Source organism: Sminthopsis crassicaudata, chromosome 3, assembly GCF_048593235.1.
Source record: "Sminthopsis crassicaudata isolate SCR6 chromosome 3, ASM4859323v1, whole genome shotgun sequence".
In the NCBI taxonomy this organism is placed as follows: domain Eukaryota; kingdom Metazoa; phylum Chordata; class Mammalia; order Dasyuromorphia; family Dasyuridae; genus Sminthopsis; species Sminthopsis crassicaudata.
In genome coordinates, this window is record NC_133619.1 from 124,214,847 (window position 1) to 124,231,939 (window position 17,093).

The window sequence follows — 17,093 nt, forward strand, 5'->3', positions numbered from 1 at the left end:
TCTCACATTTATGTACCATAACTTATTGAAGACATTCCTCAGTTGACAGATACCTCTTCAATTTCCAGTTCTTCACCATCATGAAAAAAGCTGTTATAAATGTTTTTGTGCTATGGGTTTTTTCTCTTTCTTTGTTCTCTTTGGGAGTATGGATCATTTGGTCAAAAGATAGGCACAGTTTAATAGCTATTTGAGTATAGTTACAAATTGCTTTTCAGAATGACTGGGACTTTTTCATAGGCTGTCTACCAACAGTACATTTATGCACCTGTTTTCCCACAGCCCCTTCAGCATTTGTCATTTCCCTTTTCCTTTTTTTAGTCATCTTAACCAATCTTATGGGTATAAGATAGTACTCCAAAGTTGCCTTAATTTGCATTTCTCTTTCATATGGTTATTAATAATTTGGATTTCTTCCTTTGGTAACTGCTCATTCATATTTTTTGACCATTCATTAATTGGAGAATGGCTTTTATTTATGTAAATTTGATTCGGTCCTTTATATCTTAGAAAAAAATTCTTTATTCATGAAACTTGCTGCAAAGATTCCCTCCCCAATTTCCTGAACTATAATAATAGCTAATTTCATTTTTTATAGACTGCTTAGATTATTTAAATAGGGCTATAAACTTTATAAAGCACTTTACATATAATATTTTATTTTATCTTCATAACAACCCTGGGAGGTAGGTATTATTATTATCCCCATTTTATAGATGATAAAAACTGAAGCAGAGATTGAATGACTGCCCAGGGTCACATAACCAGGAAGTATCTGAGGAGAGATGTAAACCCAAGTTTTCCTGACTCAGTTCCAACGCTTTACCCATTGTACCACCTTACTTTATTTGCAAAATTATACCTTTATCAAGAATGCCTCTAATGTTTGTATAAAGTTTCTCAGAAAAAACTTGTAGACATTGAAATATAGATATATGGCTTAGTTTTTATTGACATTTTCCAAACTGCCTTTACAACAACAACAAAAAAGCAAATGATTAGTAATGTATCTGATTTCCTCCAAACATTCTGTATATTCCTCCTCTTTTAGATATTTTTTAGAACTTTTCCTTTAATGTCCTTAAAATTATGTCATTCCTGGCTTGGACTTCCACCATTGGTCTTTTCATTTTTGTTTTCTTTAGGGACACTTCTTCCTGATGTAGCTCATTGAGGACTCTAGTATTAAAAATCCAAACCTGGCAGTTATAAAGCTGAAGAAGAAAATATTTTCTTTTAGAAATTTTAACAGATCTTTCTGATTCCCAGTATTCTATTAAACAGTGATTCTAGATGGATCTGCAAAATTGTCTTTTTACCACAGATATATGTTATCTATGTAGGTACTTTAATAAATTGATTGATTCTTGGTGAATTCGATTCACTTATTGATTGAAGGCAAATCTTCCTGAAGTTCTGTTTCTGAATATCCCATAAGCAAAGTTTTTACAATATATATGGCAATTGAAAAGCTTGTGCCACTAATTAAAACTTAGTCTATTTTTAAAGTTAAGGTGTAGGAGCATTATTTTTGTTGTTCACTTGTGTCTGAGACTTTATGACTTCATTTGGGTTTTTCTTGGCAAAGATGTTGCCATTTCCTTCTCTAGCTCATTTTACAGGAAACTGAGGCAGTGTTAAGTGACTTGTCCACAATCTCATAGTAAGTGTATGAAGCCAGATTTTAACTCTGGTTTTCCTGACCTTCAGCAAGGCATAGCACTCTATCCACTGTACCATCTGTCTTTTGTTTTTATTCATATTGAATCATAATCTGACAAATAGCATCAGAAAACAGTATAGCTAAGAGAATGCTATACTTGAAGTTGGATGTTTTGAGCTTAGATCCCAGCTCTGACATTTATTGGGTGTGATCTTGGACAAGTCATTTAACTTTTCTGTACCTCAATTTGATTATTTGTAAAATGTGAATAACAATGTACTCTCATAAGTTGTTGTGGGTAAATTGCTTTGTAAAGCAAAAAGAATTATTTAAATAGTATACATACATATATAAACACACACAAGTTAGTTATTATTATGCTAACATGCTGACTAACAACATTAGATTCTCAGAAAATATGATATGCATAAAACATGGAATGTATCAAATAAGATAAAATTTTATAGAGATAAATGTAAAATCTTATATTTTGGTTTAAACAAAAGCAAATCTCAAGTAGAGGATAGTACTTTTTTTTTTTTTTTAAGCAGATTGAAAGCTAAATTTGAATCAATATGGTGAAATGTCAATCAAAAATACAAATTCAGTCATGCTGAATAATAGAAACTTAATACAGAGAATAAGAGAACTACCATGGTTAGACCACATACAGAATACTGTGTGAAATTCTAAATACTGTATTTTAGGAAAGGTGTTGATAAATTTTATTGTATTCAGAGAAAGAGTGATTAGAATGATGAGGAAATTTGAAGCATTCTATTTAAGGATTCATTAAATGAAATGGAGATGTTTAGCCTAAGGGAGAGAAGATTTAGGGTGAGGAGTGAGGGCAAGAGTATGCTGGTAAATGTTTAACAACTGACTTTCAAGGGGGGGTCATGTATTACCTGACAAACTCTTAAATTTAACCTATCATTATCATTTTCTCCATCACTTTCTTAAATCTATACAAGCAACAAAACAATAAATCAAGCACTGGTTTGTAGCATTTGCCAATTTCTGAAGGGTAAGTGTGTACATTAAAAATTTAACAATCAGCTTGAGCTAGTATTAGCTGGCTCCAACACACCCCTGGGTGAGGAGTTTATAGGTAAGGAGACATGATGACTATCTTTAGATATTTGAGAGAAGAGAACAGGTTAGACTTTTTTTTTTTTTTTTTTTTTTTTTTTTTTTTTTTGGCCCTAGGAGTTAGAATTAAGAGCAATGGGTGGATATTGAAGGGAAGCATATTTTGGTTAGATATGAAGATTAAAAATTAGCTGACAATTAAATAAAATAGAATAATCTGTTTTAGAAGGTAGTGAATTTTTTTTAATCATCAGAGATATTCGAATGTAGCTTAGTCCAGGAGGGTGCTAGAGTCAGTTCAAACTGGCTTGTGACAGCTGATTGTTAAATTTTTGATGTGATCAGTTGTACCTCTGTGATTGATGAATGCCACAAATCAAGGCTTGATTTATTGTTTTGTTTCTTTATAGATTTAAGAAATTAATGGATAAAATGTTATAATGGAGTCCCAAGTTTTTGGAGAGCTGATTATTAAACATGCACAATTACTAAGTTTAGAAGACTAAAATGATAAGATCATAGATGAAGAACTGTAAGGGACCTTTGAAAGTTATTGAATCCCATTTCCTTATCTTATAGATGCGGAAATGGAAGCTGTGAGAAGTTAACTTATCCAGGTTCATGCAGCTAGTAAAGTACCTGAGGCAGAATTTAAAACTAGATCTTTCTGGTTCTAAACCCAATGCTCTAGTTGCTATACCATATAGATGCCTTTAGACTCCAAATTGCAGAATTTCATATGGGAAATTACTGAGCTGGGGGAGAAAGGAGAAGGAAAAGAGAATAAATAATTATATAGCATCTACTACATGAGGGCACTTTATAATTATTTATTTTATCCTATAACAACTCTGTGAAGTTATTAGCTTTGTTTTACAGTTAAGAAAATATAGTTTATAAGCAACTTACTCAGGATCACATAGCTAGTGAATGCCTGAACCCAGCATACTATGCCACCTAGCTACCTGAGTCCCTTAGCCTGCAGAATTTCTTATTACAACATGTTTGATAAGTTCTCCTTCAAACTTTGTTTCCAGACCTCCAGTGATGAGGAACCTACTCCTCCTATTCCCAAGGCAGTTCTATTATCTTTTTGGATAACTCTGATTTTTATATTATTTCCCTCAACATCAAAGCTAATCTGCCTCTTTGCAATGTCTACCAATTTCTTCTCATTCTACTCTCTGAGATTCAACAGAATAAGTCAAAATGACTTCTTCAAACATGAAAGCAGTTCTCATAACACTACTTTTTCTTTTAGTCCTAAGAATCCTCAAGTCCTTCAAGTTTTATTGAATCTTCCCTTCTCCAGGTTAAAGAGCCTTATTTTTTGAATTAATTTTCCTGCAACACGACTTTAATTAATTGGCCTTTTGGCTGGCCTTTTTGGGGAGGTTTTCTAGCTTATAAATGTTCTTCCTAAACTGATATGGTGACTGATATGGAACTAAATACAACAGATTTTTAAAAAAAAATTAATAGTTTTTATTTATCAGATATATTTTACAACATTGACAATTGCCAAACCTTTTATTCTAATTTTTCCCCTCCTTCCACCCCACCCCCAGATGGCAGATTGACCAATACATGTTCCATATGTTAAAATATAAATTAAATACAATACATGTATGCATGTCCAAACAGTTGTTTCGCTGTACAAAAAGAATCGGACTTTGAAATAGTGTACAATTAGCCCGTGAAGGAAGTCCAAAATGCAGGTGGACAAAATTAAAGGGATTGGGAATTCTATATAGTGGTTCATAGTCATCTCCCAGAGTTCTTTCGCTGGGTGTAGCTGTTTCAGTTCATTACTGCTCTATTGGAACTGATTTGGTTCACCTCACTGTTGGAAATGGCCACATCCATCAGAATTGATCATCATATAGTATTGTTTAAATACAACAGATTTAATATGAACAGAGAAGAGGACAAGAGAAATATAGCTTCTTTATTCTTATAATCTATATTTTTCTTATGACTTGTTCTGGATTTGTTGAATGAGTTCCTGCTCACTTCATGATAGGTTAGGGTAGATGACCTTGGGGGCCCCTTTCATTTCTGAGAATTTCTAAGACAAAGCCCATCACTCTACTGTCAACCTAGGGGTTAAGGTGGCAACACTCCAATACCTGAGTTTGAAATTTCTAGACTAAATAAGAATGCTTTTTAAAAGTACAGTTAAATCAAGCAGATTTTGTCAGTGCGTGTTCAGACACATGTAGAAGAAATCTGCTTTTCAAAACAAGGTGAGGGAACTTATAAAATCCTGAGTTTCTGACTTGCTGGATGAACTTTGACTGAAACATGGGGAAAATTCAAATGAATTTCAAAAGTCATTTTTGAGTTTGGGAGCAAAAGAAAACTTCTCCAATGTTTAGATTACAATTAATGAGTATAGTATTTCCAAAGGAGAGTAAGCCAATTCATACTTCCATTTCTTGTTTTATAAAGGGTGGGCAAGAGGTACTTTTTCCCCACAAAATTCCTTTTTTATATATGGGAAAAGAAATTAATCATAACATAGGAAAAAGTAATCATATATGGTTCAGAGCTGAGGATCTTAAAGACCATAGATGAATATGCAGGGAGGCTTAGTTTGTATTCTATTAATTTGAACATATTTATACATCCATCAGCAAGAATTTATTAAATGCCTATTGTGTGCTCAGCATTGTGCCATGCACTGGAGATACAAAGAAAAGTAAAAGATAACTGTTGATGAACTCAGTCTAATGTTATATATACCTAGTTGTGTTGTAAGTCTTTTAAAAATAGATTTCCATTTCTTGCATTTACTATTTCTTGGGCTTAGTATGTAGCTTTGCTTATACTGAACTGTAGACATTGTAAGATCTATTGCTTGAAAGAAACCTAGAAAAATCTAATCTATTCCTTCATTTTAGAGATGAGAAAATTGGCTTGGTTATATGAGGTATGTTTTTTCATAATAATAATGATAATGAGAGGGAACTGAGTTAGCATGACTTAGTTTCAAATCTTACCTTTGGCACATATCTGCTCAGTTACTACAAGTGAATTAAACTCTTAGTGATCTAGACAAGATGATAAGTTGTACAGAAATGATTGACTTCGTCTGATAAAGAACATTTTCTTACTGAGGAGTTACTAATACCAATGCAATCACAGGTCTCATTTCTATTCCTAGAAATGATAAAAGCTGAAACTTACAGAATATTCTAAACTTTATAAATTTATGTCCTATGAGATGAAGGTTCATGAGAAAGGAGGAAGGACGAGAACTCAAGGGACTTTCTGCCCAAGAGTATGGATGAGTTTGCTTTTAAGGGCTAGAGCAGGTAGTAAATGATGTAGTCAGGAAATCACCAGATACGCTGTGGTGCTTTCATGGGTGAACAATGAGCAAGGACCAATTGAGATACTATACCCAATTCATGGTCTCTGAATATTTCTGGGTATTTTAGAGTATATTGATCCATTTCCCCAATTCTAAATGATGCTGGGATCACTTTAACAATATTCATTAGGCAAAATTCTTGATTCATTCAGTGCCATGTAAAACATTATTACTCTGCAGTCAGTGACCTGATCAAATAACCACAGGTCAGTGCAGCTAAAGGTTTGCACTGCATCTTATAAGTGATGGAGAATCAGTGATTCAGGGGAAGGTAGAAAAGAAACTGATGCTTCAGGAAGATATGTATGGTATTTTTCACCTCTGAGATTAATGCTAAATACATTCTACTTTGTAGACATCTCATATATGCCAAGTTATTTACATGAATTCTTTCCCAATATAATGTGACATCCTTGCACTAAAGACAAATCTAAAAAAAAAACACAAAAAAACAACAAAAAAAAAACTTTTTTTGTTTTGTTTTGTTTTGTTCTTGTTTGTGTTTCCAGAGCCTAGTATAGTACTTTAAATAACTCATAGATGTGTAAGTTCAGATGTTCAGACTGATGTTCAGAACATGGCAAAATGGAGATAAAGAGTATTTGGGAGGCTTTTAACAAGAATTCACACAGGAGATTAATGAGAATCTGTATTGGGAGGCAAATGTGAGCTTGGACAAGAGGGAACAAGTGTAAGAACCTCAAAAAACAGGCAACAGCAAACAACTAATTGGGTATGAAAAACAAAGCAGAAGGCAGCAAAGATGCCCCCTAAATTTCAAGCCTGGGTGACCAAAAAACTGTTAAGAAAGATGAGCAGCAGTAGTAAGCTAGAATACTTAATTTTATCTTGATGTCTTTTTTTTTTTAAGTGGGGACTATTTAAATCTCTCTGTGAGATAGACTACCTCTATTTTCTTACTTTAGAGAAAGTTCTTGGATATTTCTGCTGTTCATAAGTTCACATTAGATTCATTACTACATTATAGATTCAGTTACTAAATTTGGTGGTAATATTAAAGGTTAATGGGCTAGATAAAGTGGATAAAGCAATTGGTCTAGGGTCAGGAAGATTTATCTTCATGAATTCAGATCTGATCTAAGCATTTACTAGCCATGTGACCTGGCCAAATCACATAGACTTCTTTGTCTTAGTTTTCTCATTTGTAAAATGAGTTATAGAAGGAAATGGCATTACCCAAAAAAAACCCCAAATGATCTTGAAGAGTCAGACATACAATGTCTAACAATAACAATGTTAAAAGATTACTAATGAGAATTTAGGGGAAATTTTACTCTCTTTTTCACCAAGAAAGGAAGAGGACTCATAATAACATAGACATGGTCAACATTAACTTCTTATGGTTCACCAATTTTCTTTTTTCCTCTCAGTAGGTCAAAGGGCAGCATGTGGATAGTTACCTGGATGGGACAGAAATGTTTTTTAGTAGGAAGTCTATTTGTTAATAAACACACACAGTGTTCTCTGTAGAAACTCACACCTTTATCTTATTAATAAGTCAGGTATTAAGTAAAAAGATGATGACAGTGCATACAAGACCTACCTGCCAGATGTGTCTGAGGCAAGATTCCACTGCATTAAGGTCTTAACTCAATGTTGCTGCTAAATCACTTAATTGCCAAAGAAAGAAACAAAAGGATAAGCAGGTAGAAGCAGAGTTGTGACAATGAACACATTTCAGTGGAAATGATATTTAGTCTGGGGTTTTTAATTTTTATTTTCATCTATTATTCTTTTATCTTGTTTCTTTTCTTTCTCCCCGTCTCATTTTCCCTTTTCCCTTCCCCCACTGTTTTTACTATTTGGCCCAGAAGTGAATGGTGAACTTTAAAAAAGCCTAATATTGGGGGATATAAACTCTTAGAAGTTAAAACAATAGCTACATAGAGATTTCAAAAGTAATAGTATCTCAGCAGATATACTTAGTCATATTTATTCAATCAATGTGGTACATAAGATCTTGAAGGACCATGAGGGTTCTTTAAATGACTTGTGAATTGTTTTATTATAGTATTCTTAATGCCGATATAATATTTAATTTTTTTTATTATTATTAGAATAATTATTTAGGTAACAAGGATAGATGCACATGGATGAGTTTTAGAAAGATGTCTGAAACTAATTAAATTTTGGAGGCAGCTTATGAACCCAGATCTTCCTGATTCTAAGCCTACTACTTATTTTTATTCAGGATGGTTAAGAAAAAATAAGAGTATTTGGTATTTTCTCATCAAAGGAAATAATTGCATCATGGATTCTGATACAAGTTTCCCCTTCTCTATACCCCTCCTGTAGTGAAAATAATGATTGAAATAAATGATCTTTAGGGATTTTTGACTCAGTGAAATGACAATTAATCAGATAAAAGATTTCTTCACTTTATGGTATGTCATCTGTCACTAAAACTATAGCATCAGCTAGTGATGTTTGTGTGTCTACCATGGGAAGGAGAAAAGCAATTTTATTGAAAAATGCATAAGCCATCGACAGAATAAGTAGCAGTCTGTAGTGCTTAATTCATTAGTCCTGGTTACATAAGAATATGAACCAGTTTACTTCATGAAGAATAGCTGACTGCTAATCATCAGTATTTTCAGCCTTAACTGTCCTGTGTAAATCCTCTCTCTCTCTCTCTCTCTCTCTCTCTCTCTCTCTCTCTCTCTCTCTCTCTCTCTCTCTCTCTCTCTCTCTCTCTCTCTCTCCCCTTCTCTCTCTCCCTCTCTTTCTGTTTCTCTATTTCTTTCTCTCTCATTGTGAAACAAAATGGAATACGAAAAAATTGAGTAGGGATAAAATATGAGTGGGATAACTAGAAAGATTCCATCAATCAAATGACCACCATTGTAATATTAAAGGGAAAAGTTAAAGAGCTTGAAAAAAATTGGTTTTGCCCTTACAATATATTTGAAATAATCTTCTAGTCTCATAAGTTTTGATGCTACTTTTTATTTACCATTGTCAGAGAACAGATAATATATATATTTTTTTTTTACAGAAAAATTAAGGTATCATATGAACAAGTATAATTAGATATTCTGTTGAATTGTAGCTACTATTATACTGTAGACTATCTTGAAGACAGAAGGATCAAAAAGGATGAGATGCAAACACACTTGCCATTTAATGGATAGTGTACACCATATGCTGTGGTTAGCAACCAGAACCCCATAGAATTATTAGAGTTTTGCCAGCACATTTTTATAGAATAAAGAAAATAAATAACACTCACGTTTGTAGCAAAATGTTCTATAAACTATCTGCTGTAAAAGGAAAAACTACTTGTAAAATGGGTTCTGCAATTATGACAATTCTAGAAGTGATCTTGCCATGTTTCTGTATGATATGACAAGATAGGAACTTAAATGGATATGAAAGGTTTTAAAATAAAAAAAAACTTTCAACTTTAAAAGAAATATGGTGGGAAAATCAGTGAGAGAGTCTCCAAGGAATGGGGAGATGATGGCAAGGGTGAGGTTGTCAACTTAGTTTTAGGGAATTATTTATGATAAACTTATTCAGAGATTATTGCCCTAAATTCCACTGAGGTATGAATCAATATGCAACTCTGGGAACTTTCTGTATTTAGCAACTGGCAGAATTTAATAAGAGAGTAGGTTGAGAAAAAATTGAAGGAATCATGCCCTTCACACTGGGCCCATTTTCGATTTTTTCAGTATTCCTATGATTAATTCCCACCTACTGTTTGACATATACTGGTTCTTGCTATTCCTCACACAGACCACTCCATCCCCTGACTCTCCTTTTAAATGGCTGTCTTCCATGATTTTAATCCTTTTCTTCTTTTTCTCTACTTTCTGAATTCCCTGGATTCCTTCTCATCTCAACTTAACCCCCACCTTCTGTAAATAGTCTTTTCTAGTTCCCCTTAATGCTTATGTTTCACCACTGATGCCTTTCACCTATCCTGTTTCTATCTTGTTAGGTATAATTTTTGTTTCCCTATTAGAATGTGAGCTCCTTAAAGTCACTTACTGTTTTTGCCTTTCTTTGTATCCCCAGAGCTTAAAATTATGCCTGGCCCATAATAAGCACTTAATAAATGCTTATTGACTTAGGTACCTGACTTGGGGATGTTTCAAAGGAAGAAGGCTTGTAGGAAAGTAATTATTAATTTCTTCAATTATTTGAAAGGACTATTGTGTATTGGAAGGATCAGATTTATTCACCTTCATTCCCAAAGGACAGAACTAGGACTGATAAAGGCATGTAAGTTTTGAACTTACTGCAAGAGAGAGCTTCTTATATGTTCAAAAATAGGATGGGTTTTCTTGATAGATAATGAGTTTTCACACTGCAGCTGGGTCAAGTAGAGGCTGCACAATCTTGTTGGGACAAAATAAAAAGGATTCGTGCTTTATGTAATGATTGAATTAGATCACTTTAAAGGTTCCTTTCAACTTTTAGATTCTTTGATTTTGACAGAAGGGAACATAACAATGTCTTATTTTTATTATTTATGCTTCCCTTCCTCTCCCTCAGATACTTTTCTATCTTTGACCCATATTATGGCTTTGTACCTTTTTACACTTTGTTTTCTTGTTTCGTCCCCTACAAATTTAATATTAAAATATATATGTTAATAGGAAAATTTTCCCTAACAGAATAGTTGATAGTTTCAGGGTTCTACTTTAAGGGGCCCTAGAAAACCCTTCTTTACTTACAGTCTACCTTGTCTCCCTATTGAATTCCATTGTAGGTCTTATTCTTTTGGGTTATGTCATGATAAAAAGCGAATGCTTGGTAGGAACAAAACATTAAACCATTATCAATAGTCATGAATATCTCAGTGTAAATTAGTTTGCTAAATCTTTCCACTGGGACCCTTAACTTTAAAGCAAGTTATAAAAGTTGCTTAACCTGACATTAATTACATTAAATCCTTACAATATACTAGGCTCAGGCACTCAGTGAACATTTGATCAATTAAAGGGAGTAGTAAGAATTATATGAGAGCATTTGAAAATGAGTTGGTTTTTTTTTTTATAATTTTTTCCCACAGTATATATGCATTAGTAATTTTTTTTATAATATTATCCCTTGTATTCATTTTTCCAAATTATCCCCCCCCTCCCTCCACTCCCTCCTCCCGATGACAGGCAATCCCATACATATTACATATGTTACAATATAACCTAGATACAATATATGTGTGCAAATACCATTTTCTTATTGCACATTAAGTATTAGATTCCAAAGGTATAAGTAACCTGGGTAGATAGACAGTAGTACTGACAATTTACATTCGCTTCCCAGTGTTCCTTCTCTGGGTGTAGTTATTTCTGTCCATCATTGATCAACTGGAAGTGAGTTGGATCTTCTTTATGTTGAAGATATCCACTTCCATCAGAATATATCTTCATACAACATTGAAGTGTACAGCGATTTTCTGGTTCTATTCATTTCACTCAGCATCAGTTCATGTAAGTCTCTCCAAGCCTCTCTGTATTCCTCCTGCTGGTCATTTCTTACAGAGCAATAATATTCCATAACCTTCATATACCATAATTTATCCAACCATTCTCCAATTGATGGGCATCCATTCATCTTCCAGTTTCTAGCTACAACAAAAAGAGCTGCCACAAACATTTTGGCACATATATGTCTCTTTCCGCTCTTTAGTATTTCTTTGGGATATAAGCCCAGTAGTAGCACTGCTGGATCAAAGGGTATGCACGGTTTGATAACTTTTGGGGCATAGTTCCAAATTGCTCTCCAGATTGGCTGGATTCTTTCACAACTCCACCAACAATGTATCAGTGTCCCAGTTTTCCCACATCCCCTCCAACATTCACCATTATTTGTTCCTGTCATCTTAGCCAATCTGACAGGTGTGTAGTGGTATCTCAGAGTTGTCTTAATTTGCATTTCTCTGATCAGTAGTGATTTGGAACACTCTTTCATATGAGTGGATATAATTTCAATTTCATCATCTGAAAATTGTCTGTTCATATCCTTTGACCATTTATCAATTGGAGAATGGTTTGATTTCTTATAAATTAGGGTCAGTTCTCTATATATTTTGGAAATGAGACCTTTGTCAGAACCTTTAACTTTAAAAATATTGAAAATGAGTTTTAATACAATAATGGGCCATAGAAAGATAAAGGAGAAGAGATGAATTTGAAGAAGAGCTTGGGGAAATTATAAAAAGGAACATTAATGAGGACTTAAAAGTATGTTTGTTTAGCTATCGTGAAAGATAAATGTCCTGAAATTCACAGGATATATATATAAAAAATGTAAGTAATAAGAGAGACAAACACACACACACCCACAGACACAGAGAGACACAGAGAGAGAGATAAGAGAGATACTGAGACTGAGACAGAGGCAGAGATAAGAGAGAAACTTAGAGACATAGAGAGAGGAAACAGACACAGAGACAAAGAGAGACAGATAAATAAGAGAGACCTAGAGATAGAGAGACAGAAGACAGAAAGCAATAGAAAGAGAGACAGAGACAAAGAGACAGGGAGAGAGAGAGAGAGAAAAGACAGAGAATCAGAGATAGAGACAGAGATAGAGAGAGATACAGAGACAGAGCAACAGGAGACAGAGATAGATAGATAGGTAGATAGATAGATAGATCAATAGATAGATAGAGACACAGAGAAAGAAAGAGTTGTCTTCAAAGCACAGGTTACAGTGGGCTTCTTAGGAGAGGGGAAGGAGGTAAGAGGTACTCAGACATAAATTTCATTATTAACCTGGTGCAATTAAAGGTCATTAAAATTGGAGATTCAGGTTCTAGGTTCAAATCTTAGCACAGTTGCTTACCATTTCTATGTATAACCTTGAGCAAATCTCTTTGCTATTTTGGACCTCAGCTTAATCATCTACAAAACGTAAAATTAGATAGAGATTGCTAAGATTGTATCTAGCTATAATTTCTCTGATTCTATTCCATTTTTTCTCCAACGGAAGTTAAGGGCAATGCATTGCTGAGCTCTTTTTGGTTGAAAGCACAGAATAAGTGTGTGTGTGTATGTGTGTGTGTGTGTGTGTGTGTGTGTGTGTGTGTGTGTGTGTGTGTGTATGTGTTTGAAAGTCCATGACATGAAAAGACAAAGCAAGCCACATTATATTTATCAGTAAACTTTTCTAGTGTCCTCGTGAGGAAGATAAATTGATCTTACTTTGTCTCCATATCATTGTCTAGTGTATCTTGCAGGTAACTGAACCGTGATGTTTTGTATATATGAGGAAAGTCACAATGCTTTGTGAATTTTCTTCTTATTGACTATATGTTCAGTACCTCATCTACTTCAATCTGTTGTGTCTCATTTCCAATCCCACTTTGGGTGATTCTGAATCCAGGGCTCTCACCACTCTAGCACTTTTCATTATGCAGGCACTTACGCTCTATTTTGTATTATAGTAATTTGTAGGTGTGTCCTGCATCATCTTCAAGGTTGTAATATTTTTTTAACGTCAGTAGCCACATGTCTTTATGCCTCCCTCAATGTCTGGCTTAATGCCTTGCATTTATTAGAGGTTCAATAAATGTTTGTTGAATTATGAACATCAATTGGATTAAACCCTTATATCATGCTGAGTTCATGTGCTCTGGGAGCTTGATTGATTTAGAAGAATAGCAAATATCTGTGTAAAAGGATACTTGAAAATGTCTTTTAATATAGTGATGGGCCACAGAATGTTTAAGGGGAAGGAATGAGCTTGAAGTAAGTCTGAAGAATGTGAAGGATAATTAATGGAAAGGAAGGAACCCTAATGAAGACTGAAAAATAGACTTGACTGACTAGGATGAAAGGAAATTGTCCTGGGTTCATAGGGTATAAATTGGAAAACCCCATAATATAGAGAGAAGAACATTGACTGGACAGTTAAATGATGTGAGTTAAAATCTCTGATAATCTTTATATTTATTTGGGCAAGTGACTTAACCACACCTTAGTTTCCCCATCTTGAAAATGAGGGTTTGAACTACATAGATTCTCAGGTCCCTTTTGATCTACAACTGTGATTCCATAATCTGTTGAGTCTAATGCTGAGTTAGCAGATTTGGTGTTCAGTTCTGTTTGCAACATATTTCTTAGCAAAACCATAAGCTAATTGTGGCTTGATCCAAAGAGAAACATCCCATATGTTGCTAGTCATCTCTTATCCAGACACTAGATGTTTGTTGAAGAGGAGGGCTTTTATTATTTTTCTGAGTTGTTTTTTCTTTTTCTAGAACTTTATCAAAATTGAAGTCTTAAATAATAAGTCACAGATAAAGTATATCCAGAAAAATATAGAAGGAGCAAAGAGTGCCAGAGCCTGAGGTGAAAGGAGACCTAGTTTAAATGAGCTTAAAGGAATCAGTGGAAATTCCATGCTTCATTTTCCATTCTTGCATTCCAATTAGTGCCAGGGATTTTTACTGATGATATGGGAGGAAGGGGAATCTAGCAACCTTCTCACCCCCTTATAAAACCATATTCAAAATGTAAAGGAGAATACATAAGATCTCTATTTCTATATATTTCTACATTCTACATTTTTATATACATGTATTGCTACAAAGTCTCTGTTTCATTTTAAATCTTTCAAAAATATAAATGGATCAAAGTTATGTTTTGAGATGTACCAAAAATACAGGGAATTTCTTATACTGATGACTAACCATAATTAATGGGTTTTTTTATAATTTTTTTATTGGATTGTGAAGTCAGCTGGTTTTGTTTAAAATGTTGAAATTAAATAGTCAAAATATAGTTTCAAAAAATTGTTTGTAAGGTCAATTTTCTTGAACTCAAATTTTTAGGTAGGGAATTTGACCATAATTTAGTTTTTGCTTTTATCTCCAGTGGCTTGGTATCTATTGACATTAATGTTCTATTCTGAGGTGGCTGGTAGACAGACATGGTGCTGTCCAGCACACAAGTGGTAACTTTGAGATCACAAATTGATAACATGCATATGTTTTTCACTCACTGAGCATGTGCATGGGGAAGATGTGTCAGCTGTAATTGATTTGAACTACTTAACCATGCAATGTTAAATCTAGCCAAGCAGCTCTGGTTTATATGAGCAAGCTATTTCCCACGAAGCAGCTAATGTCTGACTATTAACTTATCATGTCTATAACTAACATACTTTTGTTTATACATTCAGTAGTAATGATCAGAGAAAAAGGAAAATCATCTCCAGAGGGTTTTGCTAAGTTGGAAGCTGGACAGTGATCACAGGGGAAAACCAAGAAATGCATGTTCATGAAAATACAGAGTGTTGGAAAGGCATGTAAGAAAGAAGGGATGGATAGATACCATAATTTATTCTGATCAACAAATTGTTATAATCTCTAATGAAAAGAAAAAGAAAATCTGGTGGTTTGGACTACACAAAATACCCTCCCCCTCCATTCTTTCATACTTTATAGAACTATGGACAATATCTTTGATCCATTAATATAAAAATGACTTTTCTCAATTCCACAACTAGCATAAAAAGGTAACTGCCCTATAGTCTACAAATGATTCTATTTCCCCCTTCAGTTTCAAACTATTTGCTATCCAAAGGACAGAAGGGAAGAAGACTTTATTGACTTTATATGACTGAATGAAAGAAATCTGTGCTATGAGTTTCTCTTGGGATCAAATCACCCTTAGAAAGATGAAAAGACGATTATTTCTACTTAGGTAAGAATTGTGTGTAATGTTTCCATAAATTCTCTGCCATGTTCTCAATATAAGCACATTTGTTGTTTTCAGTTGAGAATCTTTGAAACTTTATTGCAAATAACCTCTTCCTGCTCCACACTGAGCATTAATGGGACTTGCTACCTGGACTACAGGAGGCACAAGTCCAGTTATATAACAGCCCTACTCTTGTAAAATAGTTTCTCTTTCCATACTACCCTCTCAGCCCATCAACAGCCTGGAACAGGAGAATGATTGGGTGTTAAAGGATTCTTCCTTTCTCCTTCCAAAAGTCCAGAATGCTTTTCTTAAAAAAGAAATGTATGGGGAATTGAAGTTTCTAGCAAAGAAGTAGATCATTTAAAAATGAATGCCATTAATTTAGCACTGATCTATTTTTTTATATGGTAATCTGGAAACAGCATCTCCATTGATCACTACCACATGGATTTATGCTTGAATTGGCAAAACTTTTATTTTCTCAGGGAAACTGGGTAGCAACTCTGGATTTCATTTTTTAAACTTATAGTCAACTGAAAGTCTTCCAAGTCAGTGTCCAAGTTAGTTAATCTCCCTAGTTCTTTGGGTTTTCCCTTATTGTTGTGGATTTTTTCTTTTCTTTTCTTTTTTTCTTTCTGCTCCCTATTTCTGTCTTGGCTGATTGGAAAAGACACATAAGGAGGACAAACTAATTTAATGGTTTCATCTATTTACTAAACAGCTATCCCAATTATATTCATTAAAGATGCGGGAAGTGCCTTAGAGAAATACTTTTAGTTCTTTCCCCAAAAGATCCACTGGTTCATTGAATGAAGGGTGTAGAGAAGAAGAATTGAAAATACAATGATATTAAAAAAGACAAACCAGGTAATACCAAAAATGTTTTCATGGAGAATGTCAGATAAAATAGAGCTTTCAGAACCAGCTGGAATCAGTAATGAAAGTTGATTAAACCTCAGTTTAGGAATCACCTTCTTTATGGAGACTTTCCTGACTTTCTTTGACTATTTAGTGTGCTTTCCCTCCCAGAGTGACTTTGTATTTATTTATCTGTATATGGTTATATCCTACCAGTAGAATGTAAGTTCCTTGAGGGAAGGACTCTTCACTTTTGTCTTTGTATCTTCTCATCTTGCACAGTGCTTGATGTGTAGCTCCTTAATAAATACTTGTTAACTTTCAATGGATTGCATTTGTTTTTCAATCCACTTCCTCTATCTCCCTTCACCTAGAAGTCATGCAATAAATATTAAATTGAATTTTTTTGAAGAGGTGAGTT